The sequence below is a fragment of the Callospermophilus lateralis genome, chromosome 3 (genome assembly GCF_048772815.1).
Source record: "Callospermophilus lateralis isolate mCalLat2 chromosome 3, mCalLat2.hap1, whole genome shotgun sequence".
Taxonomy (NCBI): domain Eukaryota; kingdom Metazoa; phylum Chordata; class Mammalia; order Rodentia; family Sciuridae; genus Callospermophilus; species Callospermophilus lateralis.
Window position 1 is genome coordinate 22,552,551 of NC_135307.1, and position 6,548 is coordinate 22,559,098.

General features: G+C 37.5%; 1 pseudogene; it reads left to right on the forward strand.

Annotated features, from left to right (window-relative positions):
- The first annotated feature begins 1,375 nt into the window (after positions 1 to 1,375).
- On the forward strand, positions 1,376 to 1,986 carry LOC143393650 (proteasome subunit beta type-3 pseudogene; annotated as a pseudogene).
- The last annotated feature ends 4,562 nt before the right edge of the window (positions 1,987 to 6,548 follow it).

Here is a 6,548-nt window from a genome sequence, read left to right on the forward strand (position 1 = left end):
CCAGGCTGTTATTGAACTTGTGATGCCGCTTCCTCAGCCTCTCAAGTAACTGGAATAACAGCTGTGTGCCACCTATCTGGATTTTTTATTTTATTTATTTTTTTAAACTCTGTGAATTAAGCCATTTTGGGTAGCATGTGTTTCCTACAGGACCCTGATGGATACTGCTACCCATGGCATTTTTGCTTTCTTTTTATTTCTGAAAGAGTGCTAACTCAGAGCCACACTAGCTTATCCTGTTGTTACCAAGGGCAAAAACATTTGTAATTAATTGTCTTCTGGTAAAAAGAGTGAAGCTTCTCATGAAGAATGCATTGAGGATTTTGTCCCATGGAGACAGCTTTTTGTCAGTGATATGTGGACGACTGGACCAGTGTGGTGTCACTGGGGCAGCCATCTCGTCTGCCTTCTCTGTAAGGACTCTTTCAACATAAGTCTAACACTTAACAGCATCCCTCTTCCATAGGCACTTAAGGACTTTTCTCTAAGTCTGCGCATGTTCTCCCTTCCATAGAGGGATGAGATCAAACATGCACCTGAAATTTAAAAAAAAAAAAAAAGTGACTAATTGTTCCTTTTTTATCGAACTTTTTCTCAATACCAGGACATTAGAAAATTCTAAAAAGAATATATAGATTATAATTTTAAATTGTTTTGCTCTTTGATGCCATCTTTAGAAGGGTGAATTATTGTATGCTGTTGTATTAAGCAGCTACTGCAAAGGATAGATTTTTCTGAGCTAAATGGCCGCAACCACTAAATTTCATCATTTATTAGGTTTATTTTTTCCTCTTGCTTGCTGTTTTTTGTTTTAAATATTATGGTTTTCTCCCCAACATTGTTCTACCACCTCTCCTGAATATCAATCATGTGATTTGAGCAAAAGGGGGTGTCATTGACCTTTCTCTCCCAATTCCAAGGCCTGCCCAATCACAATGATTTCCTTTTATGACAGTCATTGTTTCCAGCATGACATTATCAGAATGTGACACTGTCCTAACCAAAGCAATTGATTTGTTCTGCTAAAAGAAAATTGTAACGAATCTAGTTCTGCAGTTCTTAATTGCTTATGTTCATGAGCGTAGAATCAGACAGCAGTCTAGACCAAAAATGGTTCAGAATTCTTTGTTCTAGCACACAGCATGTTGTATTTATAGCCAGTGATCTACAGAAAACAGGAATAAGATCTAGAGATAGCCCAACTGTTTATAGCATTCATCTGTCTTATTTTAGCATAATTTTACAGTGTGATTGGCTGAGACTCAGCTGCTTATTAGAATAGATTGTGGTTTGCTTACACCATGTACAGAGAAACATTAAAGCCAGCTTTAGACTGGAATTGCAGCAGTGATCACGGTCCCAGTACACAGCAATCATGTCTATGATGGCTTATATCAGAAGGGCCATCATAATCATGAAGGAGAAGAACTATGTGGCCATCGCTGCAGACAGGTGCTTCAGGGGGATCCAGGTGCAGATGATGACCATGGACTTCCAGAAGATCTTTCCTATGGGTGACCGGCTGTACATTGGCCTGGCAGGGCTCACCACAGATGTCCAGACAGTTGCCCACACCTCGAGTTCCGGCTAAACCTATGTGAGTTGAAGGAGGGTCAGCAGATTAAGGCTTTTACCCTCATGAGCATGGTGACCAACCTCTTCTATGAGAAAATATGTGGCCCCTACTACACAGAGCCAGTTATTGCTGGGTTGAACCCTAAGCCCTTCATTTGCTCTCTAGACCTTATTGGCTGCCCTAAGGTGACCAACGACTTTATAGTTAGTGGCACTTGGACTGAGCAAATGTATAGGATATGAAAGTCCTTCTGGGAGCCCAACATGGATCCAGAACACCTGTTTGAAACCATCTCCCAAGCCATGCTGAACGCTGTGGACCAAGATGCAGTGTTAGACATTAGAGTAATTTTGCACATCATTGAGAAGGACAAGATCACCACCAGGACACTGAAGGCCTAAATGGACTGACCCCGTTCACAGAATTTTCTTTTCCCTTTTTTCTTTTGTTCCTCTTTAAAAAAATTTTTTGAAGACTTTCTTAAAAAAAAAAAAAAAGCCAGATTTAAAAGATGCAAAGGCAGGTTGGGGATATAGCTCAGTTAATAGAGTGCTTCCCTTGCATACACAAAGCCCTGGGTTCAATCTCCAGCAAAACACACACACACACACACACACACACACACACACACACACACACAAAGATACAAAAGCAGTTTTAGGCCAAAGGTAACAGCTCAGACATGGCAAAAACAAAAATAAGATTTCTACCTGTACAAAAGACAAAAAGAAGCTGACCATTACCACCACGACCCTGAACTATGAAAAACCAAACTAAAGATGACACTGAATATATAGTGTCACAGAATAGAACCAACATCCCAATTGGACCACACTGAAGGCCACTGTACCAGTGTTAATCTTAGTTACATGACTTGATAAATTGTTCTGAGTTGGAGCTTTGGTGTTTGCTTTCAGTCTTACTAATAGGCCTTTCTGACAATTAACTGTCACCTCTTCCTCTGTTTCATTTGCCACCGTGTTAGTCTAGCATTTCTTTCTCTATATATTTCATTTCAACCTTAGCTACTTGCTATGAATGGGAAGTTTGTGGGGAGACCAATGAAACTTGAAATTAAGGTCGATTTTATACAAACTTCTAAGAGTTCCTCTATAATATGCCCATGAAATAGTATGTGAGCCTTAATGGCTAATTTTCTCACTTCTTGGAGCTCATTTCTGCAGACTTCATATATATGCTCAAGAAGGCTGAACTGCTGGACATTTAATTCCTAGGTAAATGGGAAGTAATTGTACCTATTGATCCCTTTAAGAGTACATGGATGTGTGTGGGCTTGGAAAGCTTTTTTCCTGCCAGAATGAGGAATGTGAAATAAATACAGTAGATTATTCCTTAAATGGTAGGCATTAGTCTTTCTTGGAACTTATTTGTTATTCTCTGGGCTCACTAAGAAGTCTGATGCTGAAATATTTGGAATAGCAAAAATTGCAAGTTGACAGCATATTGCTGAATTTTGATGCCGTGGTTCTTCATTCAGGCATCTATTATGTGAGAACATTGTGTTAATAAATTAACATCATCAGAGAAAAGTAAGGACAGAAAAAGTTTGCTATCTTGGGCACTGCAATTCTTGGCTCCCTCGAAGCAAAACCTGTTATACAAAGTACAACAGGAAAACCTGGAATTTGAACGTCACCAATTTCAAAGATGGCTTCAAAAAAGATTCCTAAGAGTTGAGATATCAGTGTCTACCATTATAAGTTTTGCCCTTCAACCCAAACTGAGAACAACACCGGTACAGTTCAACTAGCCTAAGCAAGTTTTAAGGAACTTCCTTCTGCAACTTCACCTGTAGCATGAATTTTTCTGTATTTTTTTAATCTTATGCTTATTTATATTGTTAGCATCCTTTTAGCTATACTCATCTTATCCTTCTGGATAGAGATCTTGAGAGTAGGAATAATGCTTCTTTTTGCTTCTCACAGAATCACTCTAATGTTACACAGACCTGGTAATCCTCTCCATCAGAATACAGCCAACAGAGGATTGAATTTTCTGGACTCCTTGAAGTTGCTGTTGTTCATGGGCAGTGTCATTAAAATTACTTGGCTAAGACAGTGAAAAAAATTAATGCAATCCTCTGGTTTCTCCTTCCTCACTGGGCAACCCCAAGATGGTGGATCTTGATTCCCTAGAACATCTGTGTGAAGCCTCCTCATCCTTTGTGCCACAAAGATGAACTAAAGCTCTCGTTAGGCCACTAAGGTTTGAGGTTTATTTTCTCAGTCTAAGAATAGATTATCCTTGTTAATACAAACAAGCAAATGAGAAACAACTATTAAATTTATATTTTTAATTAGTTTTAAATTAAATTACCCCTAATTCTTTATTATCTGTCATTTTGAGCTCTTCTCTTAAATGGTCCACATATTTTTTTTTCTTTTCTTTTCTCATAGGTATTGTAATGATTTGTTTGTCCTGGATGAGTGGGTTCTTTGAAGAGCTTTGTCAGAGGTTCTTAAACAAGGATCAAGTCATATTTCAGAGGGTTTGAGATATGTCTTTGTCTCCTGTGGGTTTTTATATTTATTCTCTCTGTGGGGTGTAGACCCTCCACTTTTCATCAGACTTTTAAGTTTTCACAATGACAAACAGATAAGAACTTCTAGGTTAGGTGAAACCTAGAAATTTTATGGAGCACGAACATAAAATCTTAATATATACAGGATAACTGACAACATTGTAAGGAGACAGTATTCTTAGCCTAATGAATATTCAAAAATACACAAAACAGTTAATTAAAATAACCAAATAAATCCTTATATCCCAAAATTTGGTTTAAAATAGATATAATATCTGAATGATTAAGTGGCTTCCTTAACTTTTAAATTCTTATTTAAAATTGGTGAGAAGAAAAAGTATAGATTCTGAAAGAAAATCTTGATCACTCGTTTTCTTACAATGTTTGGATAGCTCACACCATCTTTCTAGAATAAATTATTATATTAACACTTAATCAGTAAGAGATTTGTACCCATTCACATCCTTATAAGTTCATATAATACCAACCCCCATGTAATGAATCTCAACTATCTCTAATAAGCAGTCTGTTACTGCCTTTAAACCCACAGTCCTTATCCCAAGTTTCAGAAAAAGACATGAATAATAATTTTGCCCACAGTGGTTCCAGAAAAAAATTCCAAGGACTAAATATATCAAACTATGTGAATCACTTTTTTTAAAAAAAATAATCAGTCCCTAGGGGATGGTTTATGAAAAAATAAATTCTGTTTCTTCCTTCTCTTGACCAATTGGTTAAAGTACATTAGTTTTTGCCTGAGTTCACACTGAATTTTTAGAACAACCAACACTATTCCTTCAATTCTCCCTATCTCTGCCACTTTTTCCCCCAGACCCAAGCTCATGAAACATTCATGAGAATGCAATTAGATCCTCCTCAAAGTGAGTTCTTAGCCTACAGAAAGCTTCTTCAAGGATTCCCATTGTTTGTCTATGCCTAGAACTTCCTAATTTTGAGCCAGGTTTCCCTTTTCCTAGGTTGACAGACAATGACTTAATCACAGAAGTTGGGCTATGCAAAGCAAGTGCTTTGTTTTGCTCTCATATCATACATGTTGGTTTCTTACTAACCAACACAGTGAATTATTATGCTAACACTTGCTATATAGTCACTCATATGAGTGTCTTGAAGCACAGAATCACATAGAGTTGCTAGATCACTAAGAACAAAGCTCATGTTATAGCTGTGTCTCTCACAAGGTCCTAGTACACATAATATGCACATAGCATGTCCTTGATAAATATGTCCTGAATGGATGGATGGATGGATGGATGGATGGATGAATGGATGGACAGATAAAATCAATGGAAACACTACGAGTAAATAGTGTATTATAGCAGAACATTTTTTTTTCACCTTCGAAGCTAATTCTAAATTTACCAATAACTATCCCAGAAATCTTTGACAAGTTAGTTAGTTACCATCTCTGAACTCCAGTTGCATCACTATAAAACAAGAGGGCCAAAATTACATGCATTTTGTCATCTCTTTTATATTAATACTCTAATGATAGATAATTACCCATCAAATTTAGTTCTATAATATTTCAAGGGTCTCCTTCCCATTTCCCTCATCAGTTCCCTTAAATATCTTTAAGTAACTATCCATTTCTTTTCCACTCATGTTACACTGGCTGAAACAGAAACCCTACAAAGGAAGATCAAGGAACAGTCCATAACTTTGATCTTTAGTCTCTAGGTATAAAGTAGCCTCAGGATAAGAAGCAAAGAAAGGCAATGCCAGACTAGGTAGTCTTGAGAAAATGGGTGATCCGCAGAGGAACCTGGAGTAAACTATTTTGCCAAGAGTTTCTGAACAAAAAGTTGGGGTTTTGAAGTGAAAAAAGTTGAAGGAAGAAGAAAGTCGATGATTCACTATAGAAGACGGAAATAGGTGAAAAATGGATTTGATGTGTCTCAGTGGCTGAAAAGTATGTATCTTGAGTAAAATCTCTGAAAATCCAAACGTATACTGTATAAAACTGTTTTCCTACAGAATGGACGAGTGCATTTCTTGATACTATCCAATGTTGGAGGCACGCAGGAGTAGTGGTTAACAGCATTGTTGGGGGATTCAGACCTCAGTCTGAATTGTAGCTCTCCCAGTGCCACTTAACTTTCTAGAAACTATCTCGGGCCCCATTTTTCTCTCCTTTGACAACCTCACCTTCTTCATGAGGTGGAGATGAAGATTATAGGAAGTAAAGCTCATTCAGTCTTAGTTCAGTGTCTGATACACGTACCTGTTCAACCATGATAGGTATTGCTAGACACGAGGAAGAAATTAAGACATTCCTATTGTTTGAGGGCATTCTGCCCCCTGGGTGATGCAGCGTATCATAGTGGGGTTAGATAAAAATATACTCAAACCAGCCCAAGTTAGCTCTATTGCTGATAAGTGTAAAGAGCCATAAAATTATAGGGACAACTA